Genomic DNA, 9,147 nt, shown 5'->3' with positions numbered 1-9,147 from the left:
CATTTCCCTATTTCCAGTCTGGGACCTCCCAGAAGTGACCTTCCTAACAGAAACCTGGGGAAATCAGAAACAAGAGCCCCTAGCCTCTCCTTTGTTGTTCACTCGCTCAGTAGTGTCCCACTCTTCGCGACCCCATGGACTGCAGCGCGCTAGGCTTCCCTGTCCTTCACCATCTCCCAGAGTTTGCTCAAACTCATGTCCGTTGAATCAGTGATGCTATCCAACCATCTCGTCCTCTGTTGTCCGCTTCTCCTCCTGCCTTCAATCTTTCCCAGCAGTAAAGTCTCTTCCAATGAATCAGCTCTTCACAGCAGGTGATCAAAGTACTGGAGCTTCAGCATCAGTCCTTCCAATGAATATTCATGATTGATTTCCTTTAGAATTGACTGGTTTGATCTCCTTATTGTCCAAGGGACTCTCAAGAGTCTTCTCCAGCACCACAGTTTAAAGGCATCAATTCTTTGGCACTTAGCCTTTTTTATTGTCCATCTGTACATGACTACTGGAAAAATTATAGCTTTGATTATATGGACCTTTGTAGGCAAAATAATGTTTCTACAAGAACTTCTAGAACTAACATTTGAAAAAAAGATGTCTTTTTCATCATAGGAGACTGGAATGCAGAAATAGGAAGTCAAGAGATAATTGGAGTGACAGGCAAGTTTGGCCATGGAGTACAAAATGAAGCAGGACAAAGGCTAACAGAGTTTTGCCAAGAGAACGTGCTGGTCATAGCAAACACCCGCTTCCAACAGCACAAGACACGACCCTACAGATGGACATCACCAGATGGACAATACCCACATCAGATGGAAGCCGAAGATGGAGAAGGTCTATATAGTCAACAAAAACAAGACCAGGCCAGGAGCTGACTGTGGCTCAGATATTGAAATCCTTATTACAAAATTCAGACTCAAATTGAAGAATATAGGGAAAACCACTAGGCCATTCAGGTATGACCTAAATCAAATCCTTTATGATTATACAGTGGAAGTAACAAATAGATTCAAGGGATCTAACAGTTTAGATCTGATAGACAGAGTGCCTGAAGACCTATGGACAGAATTTCGTAACATTGTACAGGAGGCAGTGATCAAAACCATCTCTAAGAAAAAGAAGTGCAAAAATACAAAATGGTTATCTAAAGAGTCCTCGCAAATAGCTGAGAAAAGAAGAGAAGCAAAAGGCAAAAGAGAAAAGAAAAGATATACACATCTGAATCCAGAGTTCCAAAGAATCGCAAGGAAAGATAAGAAAGTCTATTTAAGGGAACGATGCAAAGAAACAGAGGAAAATAATAGAATGGGCTCTCCTAGGCCCAGCCTAACCTCCACTGGGCAACACTTAGCAGGTCAAAGGCCAAGGTCTCCTAAATGGCATTAGTTCAGTTCAGTTCAGTTCAGTCACTCAGTCATGTCCGACTCTTTGCGACCCCATGAATCACAGCATGCCAGGCCTCCCTGTCCATCACCAACTCCCGGAGTTCACTCAAACTCATGTCCATCGAGTCGGTGATGCCATCCAGTCATCTCATTCTCTGTCATCCCCTTCTCCTCCCGCCCCTAATCTTTCCCAGCATCAGAGTCTTTTCCAGTGACCCTGGGAAAAGAGAAAGTGTCAGAGCTACCCCTGCCCCAGTCATCAGGAAGTCTCAAGCACTCAGACAGAACACAGCTTTGCAGTCAACCAGCCCTGGATTCAAACCCTGCTTTCAATCTTCACTAGTTGTAGGATTTGGGATTTATTATCTAAATTCTGTGAAGGATATTTTTCTCCTCCTTCAATTGGACGTAATATGTATCTCACAGGTTGGCAGCAGCCCTTCTTCCTCATGTGGCTGAGAGCAAATGTTCTAGCTTTCAGCTGCATTCCAGGACACTAGGGAAGTATTGGCATAGCTGTTATGTGGAGTTGGCCAAAAAGTTCACTCAGGTTTTTCTTCTTTTAAAAAAAGTTTATTTTTACTTATTTATTTGCTGCATCAGGTCTTATGCATCATACAAGACCTCTCATGGTGGTGCACGGACTCTCTAGTATGGCACACTCTCCGGTATGGCACACAGACTCTAGTAGTCGCAGTGTGCAGGCTTAGTTTCTCTGTGGCATGTAGTATGTTAGGTCCCCAGCCAGGGAAAGAACCTGAGTCCTCTGCATTGCAAGGTAGATTCCTAACCACTGGACCACATGGGAAGTACCCTCATTTGGGTTTTTCTTTAACAGCTTGTGGAAAAACCTGAACAAATTTTTGACCAACTCAAGTTTGTGGTCTCTTGTTACAAAAAACAAATCTAAGTCCTCTAGGAGACCATCCCTCACTGGGTTAGCTATCTCTGTCTTCTTGTGGTCCCTGAGCTCACCCCAGGCAAAGCTCCAATCACTGAATACAGTCAGCACCTAAATTCTTGTCTGTCTTCTCCACTGCTTGGAACTTCTGCAGGACAGGGACACTTCTTTGTTGCTGTCACCCAGAGCACAACACAGGATCTGCCCCAACAATAAACTTACATGCAATTTATTCTGATTCTTTTTATAACATACTAACAAGTATGAGAAATCCAGTATTCTAATAAACCCTCAGGTAACTGTCACTCAGATTTCACAATTGCCAACATTCTGTTCATCTGATTTTATTAAACTACCTCCCTCTTCTTCTCCCTCTACAAACCACCTTTCTTTGCTGGAATATTTTTAATCAAAGCCCCAACATTAATATTATCATACCAGCAAACGTTTCCAGATATATTTCTAATACATAAGGAATTTTTTAACACAACACACAAAATTAATGGTAATTCCTTAATATCGCCTAATGCCCAACCCATGTTCAAATTTCCTGAATTGTTTCCAAGGTATCTTTTGCAATTGGTTTGATTGAATCAGAATCCAAATCAGGTCTACCCATTGCATTTGGTTTGTATGTGTATAAAGTCATTTTTAAATAAACTCTTCCTCCTTACCCCTTTTTCCATGCTATCTAATTGTTGATGAAATTGGGCCATTTGTTTGTAGAATTGCCTGTATCTGGATTTGGCTGATGGCATCCTCAAGTCTTTGTTTGATTCTTGCCTCTATTTCCTATAAATTAGTAGTTAGGTTGGAGGCTTCATTAGAATCAGAATTCTTCTGAGGCATGTACTCATTCCTGTTCTTTCTATCTCGAGGCACACAGGTCTTTTGCCCCACTTTACTAGTGGTGTTGGAGAAGACTCTTGAGAGTCCCTTGTACTGCAAGGAGATCCAACCAGTCCATTCTAAAGGAGATCAATCCTGGGTGTTCATTGGAAGGACTGATGTTAAAGCTGAAACTGCAATACTCTGGCCACCTCATGCGACGAGTTGACTCACTGGAAAAGACTCTGATGCTGGGAAAGGTTGGGGGCGGGAGGAGAAGGGGACGACAGAGAATGAGATGGCTTGGCTGGATGGCATCACCGACTCTGTGGACATAGGTTTGAGTGAACTCCTGGAGTTCGTGATGGACAGGGAGGCCTGGCATGCTGTGATTCATGGGGTCGCGGAGAGTCGGACACAACTGAGCGACTGAACTGAACTGAACTGAACTAGTGCCAAACGTAATGGTTTCAGTAGCTCCTGGTGTGTGTTTTAAATTTAACTGAATGGAAGAAGGAGACAAGAAAGCCCATCTAATGATGCTGGAGAGCTGGTGAAATCTAGATGGTTGACTAGGAAATTGATTTAGCAGAGAAAATAGGGAAGGTGTAGGGAACCATGTGTGCAAAGGCAAGACATTGAGAGGAAGTGCAAGGATTCTGGCGTGGACGGAGGAGTGGAGAACTGGAGGATATAGTTAGAAGTGATCAGGGTCCAGATAGTAAAGGCTTTTACATGCCCTGAGGAATCAGTGATGTCCTTGATCAGAGCAGGCAGATCAGACCTGATTTTTAGATAACTGGCTGCAGTGGGAGGCTCCCATGCAGATGGGGACCTACCAGTGATGAGACTCCAGGAAAGAAAAGTCTGGGCAGTTAATGAGCAGAAGCAGGCCACCGTCCCTGGGAGTAAGGGTGCATTTGGAAAATGTTTGGAATTGAGAGATTTTGTGGGTGGTGAGAGTTCCCCAATTTCACTAAGATGCAGAGAGCTGAAGGGGCAGTGTAGGATGGGGTGAGGGTAAGGGGTATAAAAGAAGTTGCTTGGCTCTAGCAGAAGGTGCAGGGTGGAGAGGGTCTGACCAGTGAGTGTGGCCTCTCCCATGGTGGTAAGAGGTGGACTGTTGGATGTGAGGGTCTGTAGCCCAGGAGAGCGGCTGGGGCTGGCTGGACCCTTCTGAGTCACACTGATAGCTGGGCCCCCTCACTCATCAAAGGTATTTATTGAGCACCTATTGGAGCAGAAGAGTAAAGCAGAGAGCAAAACAGACAAAACTCCTGTTTTCCTGGAACTCTCCAGGTGGGGTGAAATGAAAGTCGCATAGTCGTGTCTGACTCTGAGACCCCATGGACTGCAGCCTGCCTGGATCCTCTGTCCATGGAATTCTCCAGGCAAGAATACTGGAGTGGGTTGCCATGCCCTCCTCCAGTGGATCTTCCCGATGAAGGGGTCAAACCTGGGTCTCCTGAATTGCAGGCAGATTCTTTACCAACTGAGCCACGAGGGAAGCCCCTAGGTGGTGTGGAAACACAGTTAACAAGTGACATGTATAAAAGTTGAGGAGGGAAAGAGACAAAGCAGGAAAGGGAAGACTGCAGTGTTACATGAGTGATCAGAGATGGCCTCACTGGTAAGGCGATACATGAAAAGAGATCAGAAGGAAGTAATAAGCAAGGTGGGCTTCCCAGGCGGTTAGTGGTAAAGAATCCACCTGCCAATGCAGGAGAAATGAGAGCCGCAGGTTCTATCCCTGGGTCAAGAAGATCTCCTGGAGGAGAGCATAATAACCCACTCCATTATTCTTGCCTGGAGAATCCCATGGACACAGGAGCTTGGAGGGCTACAGTCCATGGGGTCGCAAAGAGTCAGACACGACTAAGTGACTTAGCACTCAAAATAAGCAAGGTATTACTTCCTTATCTGGAGGAGGGGCATTCTCCATAGACAGAGGCGGGAACAACAAATGCAGCAGCCCTCTCTGAGGCAGGAACTGACTTCCCACGTTTGAGAAACAGCAAGGAGGTCAGTGTGACGGGATTAATGGGATAGTAAGAGGAGGACTGGGGGGCTACCCAGGTGGTGCTAGTGGTAAAGAACCCACCTGCCAATGCAAGAGACATAAGAGACGTGGGTTCGATCCCTGGGTCAGGAAGATCCCCTAGAGGAGGGCATGGCAACCCACTCCAGTATTATTGCCTGCAGAATCCCATGGACTGAGGAGCCTGGTGGGCTACAGTCTGTGGGGTCACAAAGAGTCGGACATGACTGAGCAACAGCACAAGAGGAGGACTGGGAGGGAGCAAGGCCTTGTGAGGACTTAGGCTTTTACTCCAAGTGTGACGGGGCTCATTAGCGGTGAGCAGAGCGTTCTTTTCTCAGCCTCCACCTCCTCCTCCCCAAACCTCAATGTATGGCTCTTCCACTCACCCATCCTCCCAGCAGAGTGGACCCTCTGCCCCACCCCAAATGCAACATGAGACCTAGGCCAAATAGGAGAGGCCTTCACAAAAGGCTCCGGGAGGAGGAGGCAAGGACCTGGGCCCATACATCCTTGTTCATAGCAGTGTTATTCCCAATAGTCAAAAGACAGCAACAACACAAGGGTCCATCAACAGAGGTATGGATAAACAGTGTGATATATACATATGATGGAATATCATTCGGGCTTAAAAAGGAAGGAAATTCTGATGCATGAAACCACGTGGATGAATCTTGAAGGCATTGCACAAAAGAAAAAATACTGTATGAGTCCACTTATAGGGGGTACCTAGAATAGTCAGTTCATACAGCCAGAAAGTAGAATGGTTGTTGCCAGGAATTGGGAAGAGTAGGGAGTTACTGTTTAATTGGTACAGTTTTTCTGTTTGAGTTGATGAAAAAGTTTGGGGAATAAAGAGTAGTAGTTGCCCAACATTGTGAATGTACTTAAAACCACTGAATTATATGTCTCAAAATGGTTAAAACAGTAAATTTTATCTTATGCATATTTTTCCACATCTTATTTTCAAAAGAAAAAGGAGACCTGGGCCCAGATTGGCCTCTGCCTGTAACTCCTCTCTGGCTAGTATCCTCCTGTGCAAATGAGGGGTTCCATGGATGGACTTCAGTGAACCCCTTACAAAAGCTGTAAGCAAAATCGAGGCCTCTCTTCAGATGCAAGAAGCCTAAGATCTACTTTAAGTGGGAAAAAAATAATGTTCAGAGTAGTATGGGTAGTATCATACTGCCACTTGAATAAAAAAAGGGACAATTAGGGACTTCCCTGGTGGTGCAGTGGATAAAAATCCGCCTGCCAGTGCAGGGAACATGGGTTCACTCTACTGAGCCCATGCTCTAGAGTCCAAGAGCCCCCACTACTGAAGCGTGTTGGCCTAGAGCCTGTGCTCCCCAACAAGAGAAGCCACCTCAATGAGAAGCCTGCATACTGGGAGAAGAGTAGCCCCTGCTCCCCACAACTGGAGAAAGGCCACGCAGCAACAAAGACCCAGTTCAGCCAAAAATAAATTAATTAATAAAAATGAATAAATTAATTGATTTTTTAAAGGGGGAACAATTATATATCCTTTGTACCTGCATCATCTATTTCTTGGAGAACACACAGAAAGCTCAGAAATCTGGTAACCTGCCGGAGGGAACTCAGTGGCTGGGCAAGGAGGTGAAGGAAGAAACTCTTGACCTATACTCTGTACCTTTGAATTTTAACATTGTCTAAATATCTATGCAAATAAACCTAAATACGACCTCCCTGGTAGCTCAGTGGTAAAGAATCCGCCTGCCAGTGCAGGCGACACCGGTTCGATCCCTGATCCGGGAAGATCCCATGTGCTGCCCAGCAACTTAAGCCCGTGGGCCACAACTATGGAAACTGCTCTGGAACTAGGCAGCGACGGACTAGTGAGGCCACGTGCTGCAACTGCTGAAGTCTGGGCGACGTAGAGCCGGTGCTCCGCAACAAGAGAAGCCACTGAAACCAGAAGCCTGCTCACCGCAAGCAGAGAAAACCCCGGGGAGCAGCCAATACCCAGAACCGCCAAACATAAATAAAATAATAAACCGAAATACATTCTGGACGAATTCGATGGCACTTGTGGAAATAGTGCAGGGAAAGAGGAAAGCGAGGCAGGGCCCCACCGCCGATATTCTGCGGGCTGCAGAGGCAGAGCAGCCCTCGCGTTTGCCGCGGAACAAGAGCAGTGTTCCCGCGCTCTCCGCTCCCGCAGCGCTCACAGCGAGTCCCCGCGCTTTATCGCGTGGAGAGCTCCGGAAGGTTGATTATCTCGGTTTGCAGATGACGAAACCGAGGCTGAGAGCGTCTCCGCCTCACTTTGGCTCCGGGTGGGGACGGGGGCGGGGGCCAGGGACCTCCTTCTCCCGGGGGCCCCAGCCTCGCCCTTGCGCCCGGCGGGCGGCTCGCGCGCGCCCCTCGCGGGCCTGCCGGAGCCTTTCACCGGATGAGGTGGGCGGTGTTCTCTGGTTGGCAGAATAAAGGCACCTTGGGCTGGGGACAAAGCCTAGACACTGTGTGTGTGTGTGTGTGTGTGTGTGTAAGAAAGCGTGTGAGGTTCCAGTGTGTCTGAATCTTTTTGAGTCCACTGCATGCGTGTGCGCCGGCGGTGTGTTGACTCTGTGTGTTAGAGTTGGGGGGTGTGTGCATCGGTGAAAGGGGGTGTTTGTGTACATGTGCGCGCATGCGTCCCAACGCAGGGCAATCTCTGTCCTTGACTATACAGCTCTGATATCACCTCCGTGAAACCACCCTGACCTCCCTGGCCAGTATCACTCAATCTCTCTCCCAGTGCCCTCTCTCCTGGACACAGCTCCATCACCCCGCCTGACACACACGCTTTATTAAACCTTACTGCTAACATCCCTGTCCCTCTCCTGTCTGGGCAGGGAGCCGAAGTCTGCACGGAACAGGGCACATGATGGCCCGTCCTGCTTGTGTGCGTGTTTGATGTCACATGAGCAGCCTGTGTATGTTGGAAGGTGTCAGGGGGTGGGAAGGGGCCCATCTGACAAAGTTAAGTACACCCATTGTGTTTGAATCCTGGGGGGCCTATAGTCCTTCTCCCAGATTTCTCACCCACAAGCCTCCTACTCAGAGCTGCCCAACTCCATGACAAAGGGCAGGCCATCTCTCACATGGTTACTTATGGACCCAGGGTCAGCCAGGCTGCTTTTCCTCTGTGGCCTGATTCTAGAGCAAGGCGTCTGTCCATCGGCTGGCTAGGACAGGGGCTGCCTTGGGACACCAGGTCCCACCTCCTGTTGGCCGCTTGGGACTTGGATCTCTGGAATTCTTGTCCTCCCAACTGGTCCTGGAGTCAGTTCGAAATTGCCAGGTCAAACTTAATGTCTCTCTTCAACCCCCAAGCACAAGTCCTGAATTCCCAGACCCTGAGGTCTATTATGTTATATTCACTGTAGTAACAGCTTTTGTGCGTTTTTATTTGTTCTGTCTTCTGTAGATAGAGCCTAGGACTCTATGATCATTCCCCCTGGGAAGTCCTTCCTCCTGTTTATCTTTCTTTTCCAATCAAGGTCACATGAGCAGCTTCTGAAGCTTCTCCCCTTCTCTTCCAGAAACAGTGCTGAAAGGGAACAAATAGACCTTAAATGGTTACACTACTCAGACTCTAGAACTACACTCTCTGGAGTGGTTGGCCCAGCTCTACCAGTGGCAAGATTTTTAGCTCCAGGCAAGTGTGTCAGACCAAAGCCTTTCTCAAATTGGATAATTCAAGGACTGTTTCATAAGAGGATTATGTGCAGAGGCATGGGCAGAGTATTGGTGAACCACAGGGAACAGTGAGTGCACTACCCCCAAGCTAGTAGCAGTGGCTTAGTTAACGCCCTCAGGGGCCCAGGAGATGGAAGGAGCACGGTTCCTAAAATCTGGAGAGAGAGGGCCCCCCAGAAAGCAGACGGCAGGTGATGTGATCTACAGCAACCCCACAGAGGGAGGACAGGGACACACCCAGACTTATTCTCCTCTACCTCATCTCCTGTCAGTGCCATTCTCCTGCCAACCCCTAC

The sequence above is a fragment of the Moschus berezovskii genome, chromosome 4, assembly GCF_049115385.1.
Source record: "Moschus berezovskii isolate FMDL1 chromosome 4, NW_MosBer_1.0, whole genome shotgun sequence".
Lineage (NCBI taxonomy): Eukaryota > Metazoa > Chordata > Mammalia > Artiodactyla > Moschidae > Moschus > Moschus berezovskii.
Note: the sequence above shows the minus strand (reverse complement) of the source record.